This window comes from Anguilla rostrata, chromosome 10, assembly GCF_018555375.3.
Source record: "Anguilla rostrata isolate EN2019 chromosome 10, ASM1855537v3, whole genome shotgun sequence".
Lineage (NCBI taxonomy): Eukaryota > Metazoa > Chordata > Actinopteri > Anguilliformes > Anguillidae > Anguilla > Anguilla rostrata.
Window position 1 is genome coordinate 14,547,217 of NC_057942.1, and position 25,721 is coordinate 14,572,937.

The following is a 25,721-nucleotide window of genomic DNA, read 5'->3' on the forward strand; positions in this document are numbered from 1 at the left end:
AGGAATAATTTTATAAAATAATTTGACCAGCAAGGTCATAATTACTGGAATAAAATGTACAGGATTGCTTAAGGTGAGCCATTGAATTTTTAAAACCTATTTTAGTTAAGAAATTGCTGTGATAATTATTTACATAAAACATTAGGCCTGAATCTGACAAGCGAACTAATGAGTGTACGTGATTCCTGTCTTTATACCAAATGCTAAAATATTGATTTAGTAATTACATAAATGAGGTGAGGTTATTAAAAATAGCTCTTTCTCCCCCTCTCCTCTCTGTTCGCTTTGGCGGTGTTCACTGATGATTCGGGGGAAATATTTGTCTGCCAAATGGCCTGAGGTCCGTCAATATCTAATCTGATCTTTCTCTCTCTCTCCCTCTCTTGCTCTCTCTCTCTCTCTTGCTCTCTCTCCTGCTTCACTGTGCCTGACATGCTCCTTCATTAGAATTTCAAAACAGCAGGAGAAACAGAGTAGAAGTCAACACATTTCAAAATAGCCCTTAGTCAGCACTTGTAAGAGAACGGGGGGGAAAAAAACAGCAACTCTCCTCATTTCATTATTTCTTTCTCGCTCTGTATTCAGACATATGAGTCCACCCTCTCCTCTGTAGGCCTCCTTTCTTTTCTTTTCCCCCTTGGCCACACCATTCTCACCAGTTTCCTCCCCTTTTCCCCTGGTTCCGTGGTTCTGCTCTCCAGCCGGGCCAGCCAGTCTGCCGTCAGCGTCCTTCCCTACTGCGGGGAGCCGAACGGCGCGGGCTCGATTCAATTAAGAAATGAAAAATGTATGAGGGAGTTCATTTAAATGTGCCTTGTTGCTCCGCGCATAAACACCTCCTCTGTAGATCCGAGACGCTGAGTGAAGGTCGCTGAGGAGGAAACGGGACGGCAGCAGACGTCGGAAAAAAAGAGACGTGTTCTGGACAGGCAGCACTCAGGACACACGACAGCCAGAATGCACCCTTTGTTGCTATAACAACCTCAACTCTTCTTGAAAGGCTTTATACTAGATGTTGGAGCATTGCTGCAGGGATTTGCTTCCATTCAGCCTGATGAGCATTAGTGAGGTCAGGCACTGATTGGGCGATTAGACCTGGCTCGCAGTTGGCTTTCCAATTGATCCCAAAGGTGTTGGAAGGGGTTGAGGTCACAGCTCTGTACAGGCCAGTCAAGTTCTTCCACACCATTCTTGACAAAACCATTTCTATATGGACCTCGCTGTGAGCCTGGGGGCATTGTCATGCTGAAACAGGGGAAGCACAGAATCATCTAGAATGTGATTGTATGCTGTAGCATTAAGATTTGCCTTCACTGAAACTAAGGGACCTAGCCCGAACCATGAAAAACAGCCCCAGACCAAGGGGTGTCCAGATACTTTTGGTCATTTAGTGTATATTATATCCCAAATAACTGCACTGGTGTTTACACGATTAGTTGCTATGGATGAATGTCTGCTAAAAGCCAGTAAAGGGTGGATGTAGCCCAGTCAGAGGCAGTGAGGACCAGACAGGAGATGACAGACTCAGAGATAGTAATCCAGCCCCCTCTCTGCCTTCATTTCCCACTTCCTGTGTAATATCCATTTTATACAGTGGGCAAACAGAAGTGAGGAAGAACGGAGGCACACCAAAATAATGATGTGACTAATGGAAAACAAAAGCATACACATGCACACAAACAATGCATAATCTATATTGTGGTTTATGGCTTTGCATTATTAAAATTCTACAGATCATGAGCTTTGAAGAATATGTGCTCGCTGATCACCAAAACCAAACCTCATCTGGAAGAGTTGACCTGACTAGCCATTTAAGGTTTTCATACTATTCATTTTTTCCCTTGACTGACCAGCACAGCCGTAGTTCTGCAGAATGCCCAAATTGCAGGTGACCTTCATGTTTGTCCTGTGACTAGCACCCCCCACCCCCTTCCTGTCACATCCGCCATCAGACAGTCTGTCTCCTTGGCCTGGGTGGTAGAGTAGGGGGAAGGTAGGGTGTTGGGGGCGTTAAGGTCACAGACAGGCACTCACACAGCCCACAACAGGCCATCAGTCTCCCAGGAAGCCTAGACGCATTGTAAGTGTTCCACCACATCTGTCCATCTGTTTGTATTATCGGTGACCGTGTGGCTGAAAGCTATATCCAAAAATACTCACCAGAATGGTGAAGACTCCTGGAACCCTCCTCTTGCTCCTTCCCCATACAAATGTCACGTAAAGAACGCCCTTGTATCATATCATCATCAAATGTATTCTTAGCTTGAGTCTTCATTTATCAGACACATGCCAGTGTATGGGCTTCATCAACAAATGTGATAGAATGTACTTTCCTCATGTAAATCACATTTGAATAAACAAATTAAAAATGCAAATAAAAAAAAGACAATCAACGTACCTCTGAGGATGGAATGTCTAACCAATAGGATGAAAAACATTTTTGGCTATAAGCTTTTTAATCAGGGCAATGTGCAGAAAGGCAATGGATCACCCATGCAACCCACTCCACAAAGGTGGTTGTTGAGCAATTTAACAACCAAAGTACTGTGTGCCAGGTCCTTAGTATGCATATGCATTATGGAAGTTTGCAATCAAGAAATAAGCTAATAGAAAGTAAAACTGGCATAATTGTTAGCGACTGACATAACTGTTGCTTAAGGGAAGGGTTTACTTCGGGCTGCAGGCAGTTGATGATGCTGTTGGAGAGAGTGGTGATGAAAATTGCTGTCATTAAAGTATAGCTTAAGTAATCAAATGTGTAAAAATGACCCACAGGGGCAAGAAAAGGTTGTTCATATTCATACTGGATTACAAAGGGCACATTTGTTGGTACTGTTGTTTTATCACTTACATTTATAACCTCAATTATACTGTTATTTGCACTGATTATTCCTGCTTAACGGCACGTGTTCGAATTTCCTTTCGGATCACGCGGAACTCGCATCCTTCAGGTCTGGTATACGAACTCGAAGTGCAGTGGTGGTTTAAATGCTAACCACAAGGTGGCAATGTGGCGCTTTAAATCCACATAATTTTTTATTTGCAAAGATCTGCATGAAGTTTTATTTATTATTTTAAAAGAGTAAGTTGTATGTTTTTTCGTCTATTTGTTGATTAAAAAGACCTCCAGGCAACACAAGATTACTATAGGTTTGCTGAATTCGAGCATTTCCATCTTAAATGTACTATAGAGTATTTTAAATTGACCAATCATTCCTGTAGACGCCGCTGGTTTAGCCTTTTTTTATTTACTAATTTAGATTTCGTTTCGACTGGCTGTGGCACCGACATAAGCTACACACGTTTCAGTTTTTTTTTGAAGTGCATGAAAATAGCAGCACTGCAGCCGTTTTTCAGCACATTCAGTCATAAGAAGTGTTATAACACTTTAAAGCACGCACCGAGTAGCCTACACTTTGGCGACCGTGCCAGATGATGGAGGCAGAGAGCTCGCAATGCAATGCAATGCGCCTGATCACCCTACAGTAGGAGTAGGTACAGAGTCACAGAAACTACCAAAAAAGCAATAGCCGGCCATCAGCTTAATCATTGCTCGCTCGCTATGATACGCTACATGGTACGTTTATTACCTGTTCAGTGAAATGAACAAACAGCACCAGAATCAATTTTATGTCTTGTACTTAATTTTGTCTTTTTTTCTTTACATTTATTCAAATACTATACCAAATAGGCCCTACTTCTTAAATTGCTTTAGTCAGTTGGAGTACCTACAGCCCCACAAACATGGCAAGTTTGCCATGTTGAACCAAAACGTCACAGGTTCGATTCCCCGGTAGGACACTGCCGTTGTACCCTTGAGCAAGTTATTTAACCAGCATTGCTTTAGTATATATCTAGCTGTATAATTGGATACAATGAAAATGCTATGTAAAAAGATGTATAAGTCACTCTGGATAAGAGCGTCTGCTAAATGCCTGTAATGTAATTAACTAAAGTGCGGCAACAGTGTTGAATCTCTCTTCTTTCTTGTGTTTGATCAAGTCACTCCATGCTGCTGAGGGGTGCAGGAACTTGGCGCGCAGATTTTCCAAGTTGCTTTGCACAACTTGAGCTTCATTTAAACTTCGTGCCAGGAATTTGAGCACATTTTGTTGTCTTTAAAATATCTCCACTATAGAATAATTTTAAATCGAGGATAGTTTTACCTCATTTGTTAGCCAAGCTAAGGATAAATTGTTTGGACAGAAAGGTAGCCAAATAAACGGTGAATAAACTACCTATGAAGTTAGGGAGGTCCAACCTCTTCGGGCGATCTTTCAGAAGACAAGTTTCCTTTAATACAATGTAAATTTTCCGTTTCCCTCAGCATGTAATCACTATCGTTGGAGGGAAACGTATCATCGTCTGTGCGAATTTTTAGGGTAGGGTCATGCCCCCTTTCACCATAAATACAAAAAACACCCGTTCGGAAAGCTGTACACTGTAGAAAAAATCTTGTTATTGGAATGAGTTTTCCCAATGACTTAGCCGCCAGAAAACATGTACACTGGCAGCAGGTTAGCTAGCTGTGGCATACCATTCTGGCTGCTGGGGATTCACAATCCAGAGGGCGGCGCTTGTTTCCTTTTCGTAATTACAAAAAACACGTATCCGTGAAACTAAAATGCTTTATACATCATTGTAGACATGACGTTGGCAGTCATATCTATGATGCACTGGCAACCTCTGCCTTTACTTAAATTAGCCGGATCTGTGCTCCTCTGCCTGTATTTAGCCCCTTTTCCACTGTAGGGCCGAACGGTTCTGAGCACTGAGAGGAACGGTTCCAATGGTGTTTCCACCTGGGAACGGTTTGGCGCGGAACGCTTACAAACCGTGCCCAGCACGATATTCTCGGCATGGTTAGGCGCTTTTCCACTGTAGGGCCGAATGGTTACCAGGGCCGCTCGTTGCCATTCTGCGCTGCTCAGGACTCGTGGGAACGGTTACCGTTTCTGTTTCCACCGTCGGGCTGCTAAAACCAGGACTAGGAAGTATCTAAGAAAAACTAGTGACGACAGCAAGTGGTGGATCAGCGACGGCATCCCGTTGTGTATGTAATAAATATGCGCCAGTTGTTGTCTTCGCTCCCCATTCTGTTTGGTTTTTGTTACGTTCTGTTTCGTTGGCTGACGATATGGACGAGGATTCTGTGTATTTTGGTCTGTTTTTGGTTTTTCTTTTTAGCGTATCCTCCACTGACCATCACTGTTGCAAACAGTAACCGTTCCCACAAGTCCTGAGCAGCGTGGAACGGCACGGAGCGGCCCTGGTAACCGTTCGGCCCTACAGTGGAAAAGTGCCTTTTTATCTAAGATGTGTTTGGGATGTTTCTGGGGGTTTCACTCTTTGTTATGTGGGGAGGGGTGGGTGTGATTACAGAGACTGGGGTAGGATCATGTTATAGCAGAGCGTTTGTAGCTATCTAGCTGCTGAAACGGTAGAGGTGAAGATTCACAAGTATAGCAAAGCAAAACGACAAGCCAATAGGGCTCGTTCAAAAACCAGAGTCAACCCAATCCCAAAATATTTTTTGAACTCTCCCACCATTTGTTGGAGACAAAGAGATGGTAGTTTTGCGTGTTTAAACTGACATGCGGCATTCGAGCTCGATGTATCTGCCTAATAAGTCCACGTTTCAGTTTACCCTGTGTTAGTTTTTGCCCCGCTCTCCCATAGCTGCAAATTCACACAGGTGTCCCAGTGATTATTGGGATTAATTTGTATTATTTCACATTTTTAAAGATCATATAATAGATAAAATATGGACGATTATGGATTGGACTTGATAAATTATTGTCTGCGGAAAAAGGACTAAATTATTTCATTAGGGCATGAGCCGGCAGCTGTTGAGAGTGGTGGAGGTGTGTATCCTACCAATTGTCATTTCAGTTCGATTTTTCTGGTGCTGCTGCCTTTTTCTTAAATAATATGACTTTTTAAATGGTTTTATTGATGCTACTCTGTGCAAGACAATTGATTTCAGTTTTGAAAGCTACCGCTATCCATGTTCAATGTAGCCTTTGCCATTTTAAATAACCAAATGGTGAAATTCCAGTACCAGCGTTTTCAGAGAAAAAAAACGAAGACATTTTCTCAAGAGTGGGGCTTTCTGTTCACTTCATATGTACATACATTGCAAGCATTGCCAAATACATCTGCAGTCTTTAAAAAGAGGAATTTCTTGGTTGCATGCCTCTCAATGCTGTGTACGATATATTACATTTTGCAGATCTTCCCCGTATACTGTGTGTGGGTGAAAGACTGAAGGCAGCTGGTGTGGAAAGGTTACGGGGAGTTTACAATGTGGGCTGGGCCCCTCTCTCTCTCTTTCTCTCTGTCCCTCTCTCTCTCACGCACACATGCACATGCATGCGCAAATCTGCCCACATGTCCACATGCGTGCACAAACATGCATGCATCTACCCACGCATTCGCAAGCGCATGCAAACAAACTTGTGCACACTCTTACACACACACGTACACACACACAAACACACAAACTCAAATACAGATGGAACACGTGCCATTTATAAACAGTGTTTGATTATTAATGCAATATTGCAATATTTTGTAATTTCTCTTTTTTGCATAATAAACACGATATGTGAAATGAAAAAATAATTAACATTTGTCTTAAATCAGTAATAATTATTATACCGCCCTATAGCGGTAAGAGCGCTTGTCTGGCAGTCGGAGGGTTGCCGGTTTGATCCCCTGCCCGGGGCATGTCAAAGTGTCCTTGAGCAAGACACCTAACCCCTAGATAAAAGCGCTATATAAATGCAGTCCATTTACCATCTTACTGTTGGTCATATTATAATCAGCTTGAACATGTGTTTTGTTGTCTTATCTATATAAAATGATACTATTCAAGAAAACCTATTTTTTTGGCTTGTATACTTTATTTCAAATTACCGATGGTCACATAAGGTCAGTACCACTCATGATCAAGAAGATAACTGCTCTGAATGCATTTGTACAGATGAAAATGGCTAGAGAAACAACAACAGAAGAAAGGGCGCCAGTAAAAATTTTAAGAGCGCTAAACTTGTTTAAGCACAATGTTTCCATAATTTGTGCCAGTGCTGCACATTACGGAAATAGCTGAGGAATGTAAACGTCAGTAACAGAGAACATTTTATTAAGGTTCTGTGACCCTCAAAGGAATACGGTCCACTTCAGGTTTCTAAGGTGTGGTATTTCCTCTCAAAATCAATTTAGGACGAAGTTCTGCGGCTTGTTTTAATAAGAGATCTCAGCAGAATGTATTTCACTCTTTCGTCTTTCTGCTGCACATGACGTCTGTAACCTCAGCTATTTAGATCCTTGCAAAGATTTGTTGCAGTTGCTTCCAGGGATCGCTGGCATTCATGTTGTTGCATTGAATGCTGTGTTCATTGACTGACTGAATTATTCTCACTTGGCATTCCCTCACAAAACAGCTGCTCGGTTCAAGTGCGTAGTGTCCCCAACAAAGGCTTAATAAGTGCTGAAGCCTTGGACCTTCGTCATGAATAATCCGTATAGTCTTTCAATAACATGACCCTGCAACATTTCATTCTTGCTTGTCAGGCGTAAATGTCAGTGTCAGAATTCTGGCACACAAACCATGGATGAACATGAATTGAGTAGCACCGTTAGGAGTGTCCGTCTATAGCCTATTAACTATTCATTTTCAACATTCCATACAATTCAGTATTTCTGGGTTTGGCCATTGTTGGCATGGTTTACCAAGTCACACATGAAACTCAGGCTTCTGAAGAGGGGTTGGTACCTTCATTGGCAGGTGAAAGTGATCTGATCATCATGTGAATTATTCTCACAATGGAAAATAGTCATGGCACAGTAGTGTCATAGTGGGATAGATTTGAATTTGATCGTTGATGAGAAAATATATCAAAGTATGAAAAATACTTCTTTATAAATATGACTGGACTGACAAGAGAGACACGGTGTGTTTCCTCATTCAGGTATCAGTAATGGAGCACTCCCACAAGCCCATGCATCTTCTGTATGAGAAAAACAGGGAAATGTGAACTGTCGACGTATGAAACCTCCACACCAGACTGGGTGCCAAAAGGTCCCAGACTGCATGAGGGACGCAAGACGAGTCTGTGTGCATATTACAGCCGAAAGAATTGAAATCTGAAACAAACATGCGTTCTTTATGAGGTGTCATATCCAATGAGCTGCCCGCTTCATCAGGGAGTTATCTGATAGGCTTGTTGTGTCTGCGGTTATTATTATTGTTTCTCACTCGCTATCTCACCTGTGTGCGGGAGTCACAAAACGTTAAGCAGAAGCGTAGTCCCTGTCTGCTAGTGGCACAATCATGTGCATTCTGATTTATTATGTACTTCAGTATGAGGTTGAGTATTGTGTATTTTTAAAATATGGAAAACAAAACCATTAAAAAAATGAATTAGAACTACTAGACAATTGTACTTCACCATCTTAATTTCACCTGGCCATATCATATACATAATGAGCCATATTACATGATATTTTATGGGCAAATTTTGACTAGCAGAACTCCTATGACATGCCAGTACAGGCCAAAAGTTTTTTTTTTACACATGTGTATCCTTTTGTTTTCAAGGACATACAATCCTTGAACTGCTACGTGTACATGTGTCTACAGCTGGAGGCTCAGTTTATGTTTAATATTAGCATCACATCATTACATCATGAGAGAGCAGCAGTAGGAGGTTACTCCCAGTTTGTATGTCTCTTTACAAGAAAAAGAAATCAATATCTGATATATTCATTCTTCATCGTGGGGGAGATCACTAGCAGCAGATAGACAGATTAACTGACAGACTGACAGATGATCTACCGAATTGAACCCAGATGAAGGCTCTTCATTTAGATGGGGGTGGGGGTGGGGTATTAGTCCTATTCACAAGCAGCTATGACCTCACAGAGAGAAGAACCAATCACATGTTCTCCCTGTCCAGCCAATAGCAAGAACAGTGAGGCACACCAATCTGCAAACCAGATTATGCCAATGTTTCAGCATCCACTAGGACAGAATTATTCAATGCCGAACCGTGATAGGCCCCTCATATTACTGTACTGGAAATGGTTTATAGACAACATTGTGTCATAGAGGAAACTACAGGGAAGTTGCAAGTTTGATTATTGTGTGTGTGAGACACTGCTGTTGTACCATTTAGCAAGATATCGATCTTGATGTGCTTTGGCAATCATTAAACAGTATAAATTAATAATAACGTAATGTAAAAAATCAACCCGTGTTAAGTCACCTTGGATAAGGCAATCTAACGTCATGATGCCAAGTTCTTCTGTGTACATGCGCGCGCGAGCGAGTATGTGTGTGAGGGCCCGCAGGAGTGTATGTTCGTATGTGTACATGCGTAGGTGTGTGTGTGTGTGTGTGCATGTGTTTGTGAGTGCGCACGAGTGTGTGTTCCTATGTGTGTGTGTGCATGCGAGTGTGTGTGTGTGTGTGTGTGCGCATGAGTGTATATTCATAGGTGTGTGTGTGCGTGCGAGTGTGTGTGTGCGCATGAGTGTATATTCATAGGCGTGTGTGTGCGTGCGAGTGTGTGTGTGCGCATGAGTGTGTGTTTCTACTCACAAAGACCAACTGCAGAAGTATTGAGGCTATGCTCACCCAGCACCAGCTACTATGGCTGGGGCATGTGGTAAGGATGCCCCCAAATCGGCTGCCTTGCAGAGTGCTATATGGCCAGCTACACCATGGATGACGCTCAGCAGGAGGGCAGAGGAAGCGCTACAAGGACCAGCTGAAGACCGCGTTAAGGAAGTGCAAAATCAGACCCGAGGACCTGGAGGATGTTGCTGCTGACCGTAACAACTGGCGGCAGCTGTGCCTGGATGGGATCTGCATGCTGGAGGAGGAAAGGACAGCCAGGAGACAGCAAAGGAGACTCAACCATGGTTGCTGCTACCACTACCACCACATATATATATCCTACCTGCAATAGGACTTATGGGTCCAGGATAGGACTATTCAGCCATCAAAGAGTTCACCGATAAAAGACAGAAGTGGACGTCATCATCGGATTCGATGGACAACCAAGAAGTGTTTCTATGTGTGTGTGTGTGTGCATGCATAGGCGTGTTTTTGCGTGCGTGTGTGAGTGTATGTGCGCGTGTGTGTTTACGGAACTAAATAGGACAGCGCGTTACACAACATCCTCTTCCCCTCGCCTCGCCCTGTCTCCCTCTCTCTCTCTCTCCCCCCCTCTCTTTCTCTCTCTCTCCCCACCTCTCTCTCTCTCTCTCTCTCTCTCTCTCTCTCTCTCTCTCTCTCTCTTTCTCTCTCTCCCTCTCTCTCTCTCTCCCTCTCGTGGCACTGCTGGCCCGGGCCCAAGCGCCTCTCCCGTTCACAGGCTTCAGGCTCCCCTTTTCTAGGTCACGGCTTCAGCAGTCAAGACAACAGCGGCGTCCGTGTGCGCGCGCCCCACTTTCTGTCTGTCCTAATCTGTCTCTGATTAAATCCCTACAACGGAGGAGGGAGGAAGGGACAGACAGGATGAGAATGAGAGAGGGGAGGAAGGAGGGGGGGCAAGGTGAAAGAGCGAAAAAGAGTGTAGATTGGCAGAGATGGCAGGGTGAGAGAAAAACTACAAGTCGAAGATGAGGGAGAGAGGGTAAAGGTGGAAGAGACAGTGAGAAAGAGGAACTCAGAAAAGGGCAGAAAAAGTGCGGAGGCTGAGCAAGAGAGAAAGGACTGTAAAGAGAAGGGACGGCAAGGCAAACTAGAAGTCAGAAAAGGGGGAAGAACAGATGAAGGGGCAGAAAGGCTGGGCCGGATGTTAGGGAGTTGCTGTTGGACGGTGTTGTCAGGGCGTTATAGCTGGCCAGTCTCTGTTTTGGGATGCTTCACAGCCCTTTCCCATGCGCATGATACTGTAAGCCTGCCCAAAACCCCCCGCGCCCAGTCTGTGTTTTCAGATACACACAGCCCTGTCACACCCACATGGACATGTCAGCCTTCCAAAAGCCTCCTGGATCCACCCGCCGATGGGGACATCGGGGGGAGGGGGCTCCGGAGACCGCAGGCCCGCTGCCTGGGCGAATCGAATGGGGCGGCCACCCGGGACCTCGTACAAATCATTATCCTTTTTCGCCTGTGAAGGTAGACCCTGGGATATGAAGTTGGGCAAATGCCAAGGGAGCCAAAGTTTGGGCTGTGAGAAACTGTAAACGAGAGTCGCACCCGGTTCACAGCGCCCCTTTGTCTGTCTGATATTCAAATGTGAACCTTTACTCCCCTCTTTTGCTATGTCTTGAGCCATCCATGCCAAACAAACCTGGCCGCGAGGCGGATGATAGCAAAGTTCTGCATAGGCTAAACGAAATAAAAATGTATATCGTTTTACGTATATTGTAGTATCTTCTAGGATATAATTCAGACGTTAATCGGGGGAAATATAAGCACAGTATCGTTAAATGAAGAGGCAATTATTTTCTGGTATACGTTTCATGTCAGCATGATTTTAGCCTCTTAGCAAAAAAATCTTATCTTCTATGTTTAGCTAGCTAGCTATAATAAACATCATTTCCATTTCTATTTTGAACTAGCTAGCTAGTAAACTACAGTTACTTTAATTGATTTACAATGATAATGACTAGCTAATGAATAAATGAAACTTATTGCCCCAGAGGGAGGTTGTCTTGCGCGCACTGAACACAGCATGAAATGTACGGCAGACGCTGCAGGCGATGCGCATCTTTTGCAAAACGCAACCCGCTGCGTTCACTGCAGGGTTTCCTCTGAGCGGTCTCTCAGGTTTTAACCATATCTGGCTCGCTTCGCTTCTATGGCGTATCCCAGGGTCTACCTTTAATAAATGTATGTGTTCATGATCACACATGAAATTATATTTATTATTAGCCAATTGTACAGGCCTAGAAAATCTAGCATACTGGTTGAATATGTGATTAGACAGATTTGTAGAATAGTCTTTTTTTCCCATAGGATTCGTGACCTAATGTGATACATCCATTTTGGGCACTTGGGCACATTTGGTACTTGTTTTTGCATGCTGCTATTGCGGATGCTAAATATGTGCTTATTCAATGGGGGGATTGACTGCTTTATAAATCCTATAAATCCTAATGAACATGGTTGTAAGCTAGTCTAAATACTAGTCACTATAGTATTATTGTCTTATTGTCTTAGTATTAGTATTATTGTCTACTATCTATCAGCAATGCAGCGTAGGGAAGGCTACGTCGATACAGCAGTGGAGAACGCATCACAGGTGCACGCAGACATGCGTGCATATTGCCGATCTATGTAGTGCATCGTGATAAAGAACCTCACACTGCCAGCTTCACACAGGGCCTCCAAAATCTCCCAGAAGGCCCTGAGTGAGCCTGTTGTGGAAATCCAAATCTTGCATCACTCCAAGACGACCCGGCTTCCTCACAGTCATGTGCTATTGCACATATATCCCCCCTCCCCATGAGAGTCTCCTAACTCCCCGGACTAGCCTGCTAGCCTGCTACACATCCCCACCCCCCACGTTCCCCCTGCCACGTTGTTCAGGCCAAGTGCTGGTCGGCGGTCTCCTCTCGACGGTCCCGCAGCTGCCGGTGAGAACCGCGGGCCCTTTCAGCGAGCGTCTGCACCTGGCCCTCCTTGAAACAAGGCACGGAGCCCGGCGAGTCACAGCCAGCATGCGCGCGTGTGCACGTGTGCCTGCGCTGGCTGAACCGCCAGTGCTTATGCTTCGGTCTCATTCTTGCATTCGCTTTTTTTTTTATTTTATTTTTTTTACCACAGCCTTTGATAACAGAAACCTGCTTTTCCCCTTAATTACGGTTAAGACAAAAGGGAAGAAGAGAGGAAGGCAGAGCGAGAGACTGAGGAAGGGAAAGCGCTGAAAAACAGAAGAGGAAGCGGGGTGTGGGCAAGGGAGGGTGACAGAAATTAAGGACGGTTACGCAGGGGAGGGAGAAAGACGGGCAGCCAGGAGAGCTGCAGCGTGTCTCCCCTGCTGAGATATCATGGCTGTAATGATCGCTTGTCCCTGGGCAAACCCCCTCGTACACCTGCCGAAGTGCTGGGTCACATTCGAGCCCGATTACAGCATCCAGGCTTTGTGCCGTGGAGTGCGGTGGGACCCCAATGACTGGCGCTTGGTTAAAAATGCATAGCCCATTTCCTCATTAATATTTCAGCGAGGCAAACTCCCCCACCAGAGCGCAGCCTGGCAGTAGCTCACTGCAGCGTTTTTTCCCCCCACTAAAAGCTGTAATGCAACCCAGCACACAAAAAAAGGTTAGCCGTTAGCACGGAAGATTCTTTTCCTTTCTTTTTTTTTGCTGTTCTTATCGCCCGTCTGAACACCTTAACGTCTCAGTCCCTCTCCATTGTCTGGCTTCTCTCCCCTGATATGCCTTTTATTTTTATTTTTCATTTTTAGAAAATTCCTTTGTCAGCCCTTTGCTTAATATATTTAATCTCCCACATTATTTTGTAGTGCGTATGTCGTAATCATGACTACCATTGTGATGGCTATGCCCGTATATGACCAAGTACAGCACGTGAGCACAGAGCCTGTAGCACTGTAGCCTGCGGTTTAATTGAATTCCCCCATCAGCCTAATTTCCTGTTCCTGCTGCCATGGAGTGATTTGTATAGTAAATGTATGACATGGAGGGGGTCCAGACAGGGCCTGGAGATACTGGCACTGCCTCCGTCTGACCTGCCTTATCCTGTCGCCTGGCACGGGCGTGGGCACGGCGCGGCGGGCTGAGGACAGCGCTCGCTTGCTCAGCAGCCCCTCCCGCTGGCCAGATGGAGCGCGCGCAGGCGGAGCCCGAGCCACAGGCGACGCGCTGTTCGCTGAAGGCGCCGCGGTCACTCGGTCGCTGGCCCTCCAGGCCCCGGGGTAGTTTACATTGGCTGGCGGAAAGGCGTTTTCACACAGATTCCCTTTTTTCACTCCGTTAATGCTTTCCTCATTAAACAGGCCATGGAAAGCATGACTCCAGACACATGCGCGCACGCTCGTTAATCACCACACGGTAAGTCTCCTTCCGCAGGTTTCCATTTTTGGCAGTTCCGTTGACGTCTGTCCGCCATTTTTCAAAGAGCGGGGCTGTCAGCTGCCAAGGGGTTCAGGAAGTTTGAAAATGTTCTGCTGTGATTTGGGTTGAATGAACAGTTCATGGTCCATAACAGCCCTTCCTCCAGAAAGGCCATTTACTCGTCACCCCAAACACCAAGCCTTTAACAACCAGCGCCACCTACTGAGTGGATGACTACTGGGGTACCTCAAACTGAGTAAGCAAACTAGCCCTTGTCACACGCTCACTTTCAGAGCCTTTGAGACAGAATGTTCCAGAAGAAATAATTAGTGAGTAGTACACAGTACACATCAGACCTGACACATGCATGTATGAGCATTTAGAGGAGGGGGTGTGGGACAGGGCTAAGACCTGGGTTTAGGGTAAATGAGCCTGCTTTATGACTATTGACATGGGCGGGGCAGGGGGATATATGTTGGAATGAGTGTAAGTCAGCCTGTATGTGTATGTTTGCAATGGGGGAGGTGGGGAGGGGGATAAGTGAACCTGGCCGAGGAGCTAAGTGGAGCCTTACAGTGGGTAAACAGCCATGGGCACACAACCCTGGCCCACGCCTCTTTCTCTGTCTCTGACTCCTGTGCCAAGCGCCCAGCATCCCAGCTGGCTCCCTCTCAGTGCCCTGAGAGCAGGTCTGGTTCTCGCTGGCAGACCTTGGCACTCGTCCCTGCCCTTCGTCCCGGGGGGGGCCGATGGAAGGGCAGCTGGCGGGAGGGTGGCGCGTGGCGGACGAGCGCCGTGCATCAGGACCCAGCCGGCCGCCTGACTGGCTGAGCGGCTGGTTCGCGGCCTCCGAGCTCAGGGCTGCTAAAGAGGGAGACAGTGCAACCTTCATCCAACAGGGTGCCTCAAAATCACCACCAGGCCAACCAATCAGAACCCCACCTACTGCTGTAATCCCCCACTCACATTCACACTGCCTACTTCCAATGATACGGTACACACACATACACACATAGACACACACACGTACACCACCATCATATATCATCATTTGTCAGCTTCTTTAAATATAATTCTTATGTTCAACTGACAGGTAAATAAATGGGAGAAAACTATGTACATACGTAATTACATATATGGTATATTCTTGACATCCTGAGATAGGACTCATGGAAAGTGAAAAGTGAATGCTGTTCAGTCTTGTCGGTTAAAAATACACACATATGCTCTTTGTTTTTTGTTTGTCCACAATTTCTTGATCCATCATGCTTATGAGCCACACTTACCATGTGACACAAAGCTAGCGAGATGTTTAGTGCATCCGTTTGGCACATTGGGCTAAGGGGAATCTGCAGCCTTCAGTGACATTGCAGTGTGTCTGGAACAACAATCAAGATCCACATATATATGATATATGTATACATGAAAGCATCGCCAATGACCTGAAATGAAACAGCCTTCCGTGCTGAAAGCCTGTGAGCATATGCTAGATGCGTTTTGGCACGGTTACACCTTAGCTCTTACCTTCTGAGTGGCTGAGCAGGGTGTGGGAGAGCCTGATTCTCATTTCAGACCCAGGTCTGTGTTCGTATTGATCCAGCCATCCGTACTCCGGGTCCTGAGAGACAGAGAGAGGGAGAGAGACAGAGAGGGAGAGAGAAAGGGAGGGAGGGTGGATAGGGGTACTGCTATTCAAGCTAACTCGTTATGTCCAGCGCTTATTGGAAAACAGTCGGACTTCAGCTCAGCACTGAAATTAGTTATTGATCTCTCCCCCAAGCTCTGGGGCTGCAAAACCCTTCTGCTGAATCCCTCTCTCTTTCATTTGTTCTCTCTTTCTCTCTCTCTCTCTCCTCAGCTCCATTCTTTCTTGCTTTCTCTTCCCCCCCTCCATTTTCCTGCACAAACACCTCTTCTAGCTTTTCCTCCTCTCTGCTATCCTCTTTCCTCTTTTACTGTTTCCCCCTTTCCTGCTCTTTGTTTTCCCCATCACTCCCTCTCTGTTTCACCCTCACCATCTTTCTTGCTCATTCTCATTTTATTTGTCAGTCTTCCCAGTTCCCCCTTTTTACATCCCTTTTTTTAGCTCTTCGCCTCTTCTATCTTTCCCTCTAACCCACCCGTTTATTTCTACCTCTCCCTCTCTGTCTCATCCTCTATTCCCCATCACTCTTTCTCACACCCCTTGTCCATCTCTCCCTCCCTCCCTCTCTCTCTCTCTCTCTCTCTCTCGCTCTCTCCTTTCAGCCACATTCATTTCCAGCCTCCCACAAACAGCTACTATAACTCAAAGTGGCTGAGAGGCTAGAAAGCTGGGAGGAGAAGCCGCTGGATAAATGTAGCAGTAATTGGTGCTGGGAGCCAGAGATATTCCCAGCCATCACGGTCTCGCTCACCGCCTTTTTATATCATCCCAAAAGTACACCTACATGCACATATGTGCGCATATACAGGCACACACATGCACACTTGTGCCTGTACTGCATGCAAGCACACACTTAGGCACAGTAACATGGAGGCACACACACTCACATGCATCCAGTTTCTTACCAAACAGATACACACAGAGAGGCAATGCAAGCTCTTTGTTGGGTGCTATATTACTAATACCCACCAGGTGTCACTATGCAACAGGTGACTAAGCCATAGACTATTATAGGGCTTATGTAAACTAATGGTTAAAAATAAGTATCTCCTCCATATTTTTCCTTCTTTAGCCAAAACTGGAGTTTTAACATGTTTTATCATTGAATAATAGGTCTGTATGTTCATCCTTATGTTGGCAACATCAGGATATGTTTGAATCCAAAACCTAAAAGGTAATTTAAGAATAAGGCTGATTGATATTGGTCTGATGTGGCATATTTTCATGTGGAATAAAATTTTAAATGTATAATAAGAGGAACATTTAACATATAAATATCTTGAATCATCCCAATAGGTTAATAGTTTCATAATTGTTTTATGTTTTTTGTTTTTTATATCCATTTTAAGTAAAAGTTACTAGAAGTAATTGAGTCTTAACTGGAACTTTAAGTTTTCACTTCAAAACTCAAAATAGACACAATAACAATGAATTGCACATAGCCATTATCATGTGTGCTGAAATTTAGTGACTTTACCACAACAGAAACGTGGTGGCTTTAATCACAGCAGAACCTTCTTGACTTTACCACAGCAGAAATGTAGTGACTATCACAGCAGACATTTTATGACTTTACCATGGCAGAAATTTAGTGACTATCACAGCAGACATTTTATGACTTTACCACAGCAGAAATGTAGTGACTAGCACAGCAGACATTTTATGACTTTACCATGGCAGAAATGTACTGACTATCACAGCAGACATTTTATGACTTTACCATGGCAGAAATTTAGTGACTTTATCACACCAGAATGTTCATGACTTCTCCTCAACAGAAAGTTAGTGACTTTACCACAGCAGAAAGTTAGTGAGTTTGCTACAGCAGAAATGTAGTGACTATAGCAGCAGAAATTTAGCAATATTGCTTTCCATCACCCATGGGAAAGGTTTAGGTTTTAGCTTTTCTGTTCATGTGGAGTCACCAGTTATGCAAGGGAGCTACCAGAAATTTTTGTCAAAAATGTATGGCATCTCTTATCTAGAGCTCTAATAAAGAAACATTGCAAAATGGCCAAGAAAACATTTGAGTTTTGATGTAATTGGTCTATGTGGGCCATATATTATAAAAATAAATAAATAATTCACATATGAACATGTTCAGTTCATTATCGTATAGTGATCGTGTTCTTTTTTAAGCTTAAAGATGAAAACATGCAATAGACATTTGATTCGAGAATGATCATATCCACTGTTTTTATTCATTTATTTATTTATCTGCTGAGCAGTTCATTACATATTCATAATGCAGCTTTCTAAGAACACATGATAAACACGGGATCACTAGGCCAGGGATCTGTGTAGTTGCTTATTTTCATCTGGACAGAGGAAAAAGCTAAACAAAAATGAGCAGGGGCAGAATTTATCATTTCAATATCAGAAAGGTTCATTTATTTACTAAAATGCAGGGTAGAGTCGCCAATGTAACGCTTGATAAATATTACATGGCCAATAACTTAATGTAAAAACGACTATCTGTAGCCATTTCAGGATTGTACATGTGCAATTCAGTCCTATACCATCTGCCAAAGGAACAAATCAATGTGATAACCTTTCTGGGAAATATTTCCAAAAAACTGTTTTTGAGCGAGCTAAGTACAAATCTGTTCCAGAAATCATTTTCAGGTATAAGGCTTTATTTTTATTTACAATAAATCAAATCATACATCGATTTAAAAAGTTAGCTGTCCTTGAAAAGTTAGTGTGGTATTTGGAGTGTATTGTATTTGGAATGCTAGATGACCAAACAAACGTAATGTCCTCGCCTGTATAAATGTAACAGCTGTTACAACTGTGCCGCCTATGAGTTGTTATAACAAACAACATGCTTTATTGCTGTTGTATGTTTACAGAATGCCATCTAGAGAGAAAACGAGAGGGTTGGTACCCAAGTCATGGAGAGGCTTTCAGATTTGGGACATGAGATGATATTTAAAACCATCTACAAGTAGTGTCTTTTTGGGGAGACCTTATGCATTTTAAATGGTGTTTAATATTTATTTTAAAAATTAATTGCACTCAGCATGTTTGACTAAGTTAGTTCAGTGTTTAATGTTAAATGTGCTCAGCTTATTTGATTGCTGTTTTGACATAGTCTCATCTTCTGAATTCTCCAAGTGATTAATGGAAAAGAAACAGCAACCTGGTCACAGGCATTTGTAAGAAGCGCACACCAGATTGGTCTCTATGGTGGGCTATTTGCTTCGTAAAAGCTTACCTTAGTGTTAAAAAACAAATGAAAGCAGCATTCCTCATTGATTTGGACATTACCACAACACACTTCACAGTAAGTTGCTTGTGTGTCAATGTTTATGCACAGTATTTTTTAATGAATAAAGCCCCATCCTTTATGATCTGAGGCTAGTGGCTAGTCTCATTTTACCATTGGAAATGTGTTTCCTTGATTAACATTAGTATGTGCAGAAGAAACCTGCGCGCACACATTATAGGCCATTTTCATTTACTGTTACAATTATTCTGCGCTTCTGTTACAATCATACCGACACTGGATTGTGTGTACTTTGGTTTTAATTGTACCTGACTTGACTACAGACCTGTCAAGGCTGTTTGAAGAAAAATGTTATAGTGCTAGGCTAAATATTTTCTGAGTTAGTGAGCAAAATCCAAAACCTGTCACATTTATACAGACTCTCCCCGAAACAATGCCAAACGTCATTATGATGTGCCATACAATCAGCTCCTAAATATCAGAATAATTCACGTGTAAGATATATATATTTTTTTATATATTTTCATATTTTTTTTATAAATCCTTGCCAGTTGCAAACAAAATGGAGTTTGATCACTGACTAGTTTTTGCCTCCAAACCTGGCTTGAGTGTGAATGCAACATAGCTCTGAGTCTTAACCGCCCATGACTCACAGGGTTCTCTCATTGACTCCTCTGGAAAAATAGTTCTCACTCTCTTCACCACTCAAAAAATCCCCCCTCCCCCCATCTCTGCAGCTGATATTTCATTTGTTCATTTCTCAGGAAAGAGAGAGAGAGAGAGAGAGAGGGAGAGAGAGAGGGAGAGAATTGCCAATAATGTTAATCTCTGACTGTCACGTCATGCAGGGGAGATTACCCTGTTTGTTATGTTCTGCTCAGAGAAATAAACATAGATAAAGTGTGTCGCAGCGAGAGAGAGAGAGAGGCAGCGCTGTGTTTCTATGACATTCCTCTCTCTCGAGTCACATGAGAGACGGTCGCGGCGTTCGGTAGGACTCGGCCTTCATGTGACAGATTTATGATTTTAGTGAAATGCTCAGAATGACAGCCATTAGCGCGCGCGTTGCGCTACATGGCATTCTGAAGCAGTATCAAGCGCGTTCCTCAGTTTACCGGGAGGTTTCAGGCAAGTTGTAGCGTAATTACCCGTCTGCCCTCCCTTTGGCATAGCCTATCTCCCGGTGATAGACGGGATAATTGGATTCTATTGTAAAGGTGTGGGTAAGGTTTAATTAGTGAATCATCTGACCAATGTGACAGAAGATCAAAATATTTCTATTCATGTTACCCAGCTCAGCAAACATCTTAAGATCTGAAAACATCGAATGCGCATTCCGTTATAAAAGTAGCTAGACTAGCAGAAACAGAATATTCGAGTGTTGTTCACAGCTGAAATATGGCCTACTTTCCTTAAACAATACATTTCTTTAAAACGCATTTCTGCACTGCTCTGACCAGGCTTATCTGACATCTTCCATGATATGTTTTTTTATGAGTTTAAATAATTTGTTGCTTTCCATCATAGTCAACCGTGCATTCAAAAATCACCAGAACTCAGCGGATGTTCACCTAGCTTGGTTTTGATTTGTCCCACTGCTCACCAGCTTCTGACTGGAGAAAGGGAGTGGAATATCTACCCTGATTTGGTGCAAATCCATTCAGCACCGACCCATGGATCTGCACCTTTGTCGCCTGTGCTACATCGCTACATGGCTGCGGTTCACGGTGCATGATGCGGCAGTCACGGCTGCCATGAGTGGATTCTTGTAGGCAAACTCCGGGAGTGTGTGGAGCCACATTGGGCCGTGGCTCTACAGAAGCCCGGCGTGGAAAAGCGGAACAAAAGGCACATTCTAGCGCCTGACAGGAAGTTGAAGTCAGCCCTTCCCTCCTCCCCCCGCGCAACTGACTCAACTGTGCGCCTGTTTGTGTTTTCTTCTCACAGGATTTGGTGGGAGGGGGCTTTGGGGGTCGGGGAGAGGGGTTGAGGTTGGGGGTGGGGGGTGGGGGGGGGGGGGTTGGGTAGAGTTAAGGGAACAAAGCTGGAATTTAAATACCACCCCACCCCCCTAACTCCTGCTCCCCAGTCTTCTGCCCCTCCTCCTCCCTTTTATGTGTTTGTCAGACTGGCACGGGGGAGGGGAGGGGAGGGGAGGGGAGGGGAGGGGGGGGTGGTGCTGCAAACTGTTTGCATCTCTACAGCCTTAGCAGAGATAAGAGGTGCCATTCACTGGGTCTTCAGGCAAGAGCTGGAGGGCAGTGTTTATACTGCAGCACAGGCATGCTTCTCCTGCACTGTCCTTTCCCCCAGCACCTCCGCTACGGGACCATTTAGTTATAATGCATCACCCAAGGGTAAGCCAGGCAATATATGCATCTCAGGGGCTCATGCTGCGCATTCTGGGACACGTAGTTTCTTTAATTCACAATTAACCTTCGGAACCTTCCATGCTCTGTTGAGACGACCTGGGAAAAGCTGAAAGTACATTCAAGACATTGAAATATGCATATGAGAGACATGCTCAGCTTGGTTGTCCATGAAAAAAAGGAAAACGGCATGATATATTTCTTGCTTAGACAGACTCCGATGTTGTGAGATACATTTCCAGTAAATGAACCTTTTGGTTTACCTGTGGGCCTGGTCCATCAGGTGATATAATTTCGCATATATTTTGAATACAGTCAAAAATCAAATATAAATGTTTTACCAGAATTGGCAGCTGTCACAGCTGCAAATGGCATTGGACATAAACAGATAATAAACGTACAGCAGCAAACTGTGGGACCACTCAAAAGAGCCTATACCGACAGTGGACAGTTAAGATATGTTGGTTACCCCTGCTCTCAGACAAGCCACCTATTGTCAAACAATTAAACCATTCGCCGCTGAAAAGCGGCTCAACAATCTGTGAAAGTGTGCCAGGAAACATCCACCGCCCACCCCTCCTTCCCAGGATTCCACTCCCCAAAGTCCCCTTGCCAGTCTGCCCAGAACAGCATCCCTCCATGACCAGGAGGAAGTGCGTCAAAAGGGACGTCAAAAGAGGCACGAACCAGCAAGGAAACGTCGGACAGGAAGCGATTCCTGAAATGGGCCAAAAAGCAGCGACTCTGGCTTTGTGCGTAGGGTGGACCCTTGTTTCTGAAGTCTCCGAGCCCTGGAGATGCAAGTTCCTGACAGGGAAAATATCTCCGGAAAAAATCCCACAATTCCACCGTGTTGAGCTAACCTGGTTTTTTGGTATATTGGAGGACGTGGGACACATTTCAGAAGCTTATCGTATTTCTCGATACTATGAGCCCATTTTATTCACAAAGCATTCTACGGATGTTGCTGCAGAGAATGAAAATGTTTTTCCATTTACATTACTACAATGGATGAAACATGAAAGCAACTTAAAACAAAACCAAGGTTAAATAGGGTAGCTACACATCATGCCACCATGAAATCGGTTTTACAAAACAACCCATGTTTCTATAATGCAGTTACATCAATAGTCCTGTGGTGGCGCTGTGCCCTATGCCACATCTGGAATGATAGCCAATGCGGGCAGCATGGCCCAAGAGCCACCGGGTGGCACTCCAAGTAAGTACACTTCCTTTCCCTTCTCTTTCCTGGTCGGAACACATATTGCGATTTAGGAGCTGGAGGAAGTATCTGCTGAGGCTTAGTTCAGTGGAAAGATGTATAACAACAATGTGCTGGGGTGAGTCATGTAACATCTGCACAGCCTGTACTCCGGAGCCTGGCCACACTTTATCACAGACTGCATCAGCACTCTCAACCTGCTCATCAGTCCTCCCCAAGCCGCCAACTTCAGCTCAGTGAGATTTCAACAGAACGTCTAACACTTGGGAAGAAGGCAACAGAGTCCAAGTAAAGACAGCTGAGGAAGTTTGAAGTGTTTGAGATATACTGCATCAACACTGGATGCTTTGACCACATGGGGCACCATCCCAATCTATGCAAACAACCTACATGTGATGGTCTCTGGCTAACGAAATGAATGTGATTGGGGTTGTTAACAGCATGACAAGGCTCGGTGCTTGATTAGCACTCTTCTTGATCCCCCGTGGTAACTATGAGTGTGTATGGATTTCTGTCTAATAAAACCAAGTTGGAAGGAGAATGTACATAACATGAGAAAGGAGCTAGACTGGTACAGGGCGTATTCAACGGCACTCATTGTGTAAGAATACACACACAACACACACGCACACACACAACACAGGCGTGGGCACACACACACACACACACAACACACAGGCTCACACACACACACACAAGGACACACATACCCAAACAAAAACATACCCAGCTACACACAGGCACAGTTTTGTTTTACACCACGTTTACATTGTTTCAAAAAATTTAATTTTCATTAAAAAATAGTTTCTTCTTTTTCTACACGTTTATCTTCACCAGTTCTCACTCCCTGCTTGCAAGAAACGGCTGCAACATTTCCCGTTCCTCTCCTACACCTCACCTCCGCTCTCCCTCCCTCTCCTACCCCCCTCCACCCCTCCGCCTCCCTCTCTCGTTCCCTTTTCTCTCTGTTAGCAGATTAAATGGGCAGGCTGCCAGTTTTTCACATTTCCTGGCAGCAAAGGGGCCAGTCAACTTCCTGGAGGAGGAGGGGCCTAGCGAAAGGTTACATTTGCACAATGTGCCTATGGAAAAACACAGAGCCGGAGAGAGGTAGAGAGAGGGAGAGGGAGAGAGAGGGAGGGAGGGAGGGGGGAATGTGCGGGTAGAGGAGGAGGAGGAGGAGGAGGAGGAGGGGGGTGAGTGAGAGAACAGCTCGGCTAAACTAAATGACTCTACCATTCTGCTGCGGCTGGGTAATGGAAAAAGCCCTCCAGGGGAATATTCAGCATACAAGAGTATCGAGTTGCGCTCCATCATTACAATGTCGACTCCCCCCCCCCTTCTTTTTTCCTCCCTCCGTTCTCCTCTTTCTCTCCCCTATTTTTTTCTTTTTCTCTCTCTGGGTGAAATTAAAATGGTTTCTGGGAGTCTAGCTCTGGGACGAGGGGTGTTTGAAGCTGGTCCATTTGATGTGGCAGTTACGAAGACCCCTAACTGGAGATGCAGGCTCATTGGTTGTAGTGCGTTGTCGATCTGGACAAATTAATTGTGTGGTTCCACATACATATAGCATATATGGATACTTGCCTGAAAGTGTTTCATAATCCTTATGGACAGTTTGAGAGTGGACAGTCATCTATGAGGCAAGGTTCCAGTGGTTCCCAGCTTTACCCCTTCCTTATTCACACGCCATATTCAGTTGAACGCAGATTCAGTTGGTATATCGCTCTTGAAAGCCATTGTTAAGCACTGTGTGGACGTTAGCACGGTGCCCTGGGTCATCTTCTGGGTTGTATTTTTCTTTGTGTCTTTACATTCCAATTCAGATTGGTTTGCATATATTAAATGTTATGTTTTATATTTAAGTTTGCATTGCATTACATGATGGTCTCATTAAGAATATTAAATCACTATTGATAGGCGTGTCTGCTTAAAGAGTAAACTTTACATATATGCACTTGTAAAGAAGAAGAAGCCTCCCCCTCAGACTTTTATACAATGCCTGTTCTTAATGTCTTAAACTAATGAAACCTCCCCCCCCCCTCATTCATGCCCCCAAAGAGCTGATTTCCCCTCTCTAGCCAGCAGATGGGCGATTATTTCAGATTGTCAGTCAGAGGACATCATTTGCATACAGTTCTTTTCCGAGGGGCTGGTAGTGGCAGAGGCTCTTGCTGTGCTGTGGTTCAGGAAAGTGTTCCTGTCAGTCTGGGTGGAATAATCTGCAGGCAGCACTGTACGGTTTCCGTCAGTGTAGCATGCGATCAGTCAGTGATAAGAACTGATTCAAAGGGCCTATTTGCTGTGACACAAGTAGGCATTAATCCACAACTGGGGTTTCCAGTTCAGCTTAAGTTGTCCCAAAAAACGAAAGAGGAGCTTCCAAGCTTTGCAAACGAATGGGCATTGCGACATCTTTGTTGCGGTCCGAAAAACAGGAACTCATAGTTCTCACAGTTCCTGAGGTCATTTGAAGGTCAATTGAAAATCTGCAGCAGACTGGGTTCTGCATGTTGTTGCCCAACAAGATGCTCTGGCTCTCTGACCAGAGAAAATGAGCCGAGAGAAATCGTGGAGAGACCATACATCCTGCACTCTGCCTATAAGTCCTTTCAAAGTAACAATGTACCACACTTTCTGAAATGGATGTTAAACATGTTATACATGTTTAACAACATGTGGTTGTAAATTTATGAGGTACAGGTAAATTTTCATAACTTTCATGAACAAATTGAACGTTTTTACTATATTGTTGTACTTAGCAAAACCATCAATCAATTAAAGGAAAGAGAAACATGGAAATGACTGCAAGCACTGTCTTTTAAGATAAAGTTCATAAGACGGGAACAACACACCAACTTGCTTGTTTGACAAGCAAACATACCCTCACATGTTTACAACTGATTTTTAAATCACAAAAATAATGACAAGTTGGCAAATGTACATGTCGATATCTACCAACATACAAAGCTATGAGTACATTTTCTACCTTATGAAGCAGGACCTTATAAGTACAGCATTCTACCTGTTTAAATGATCTTTTTTTCACATCTGGGTGAAAAGGAAATGGGAACAAATGGATTCTGGGAACATTAAGCTGAGTCAAGCTGGTGTAACTGGTAAAGTTTGCCAGTGCTGATCCTTCACGTGCTATTAAATGACGCCCAGTGTAATGCGTGACTGACATTTTAAATTGAGTAATGATTGAATAAATCTTGAGTA